Raw genomic sequence first — 249 nt, 5'->3', positions numbered from 1 at the left:
AAACCTCAAGAACACAACCTGAAAAAGGCAGGCTGCTAGAAGAGGCAAAAACGAACTGCCAGCAAAAGATGAGGCGAGTTCAGCAGTATTAACGGGCACTGCACAAGCATAGGGACGCTCTTGTAGGATCTGTAAACCGGGAGAAGGGCTGTGCAAGTTTTGAGGCGTTATTCCCCCCGAAGGCTGAAGCCCGGCGGTTGCTGTTTCCGCGGGCCTGGAGGCGCACACCGAGAAAGAACGGAGCGAAAG

The 249-nt window shown here is 54.2% G+C and overlaps 1 protein-coding gene across 1 annotated transcript in view; it reads right to left on the bottom strand.

Annotated features, from left to right (window-relative positions):
* The window catches only part of PPP1R3C (protein phosphatase 1, regulatory subunit 3C), a 2,404-nt gene extending 2,321 nt beyond the window's left edge, over window positions 1-83 (bottom strand). Inside the window, exon 1 of the mRNA XM_009697578.1 lies at window positions 19-83. The gene's annotated coding sequence lies outside the window, so the exon portion shown is untranslated. The remainder of the gene's footprint in view (window positions 1-18) is intronic.
* Window positions 84-249: the final 166 nt, after the last annotated feature.

This window comes from Cariama cristata, unplaced genomic scaffold (genome assembly GCF_000690535.1).
Source record: "Cariama cristata isolate BGI_N322 unplaced genomic scaffold, ASM69053v1 scaffold18780, whole genome shotgun sequence".
NCBI classification, from domain to species: domain Eukaryota; kingdom Metazoa; phylum Chordata; class Aves; order Cariamiformes; family Cariamidae; genus Cariama; species Cariama cristata.
This window is presented reverse-complemented; position numbering and strand designations above follow the sequence as displayed.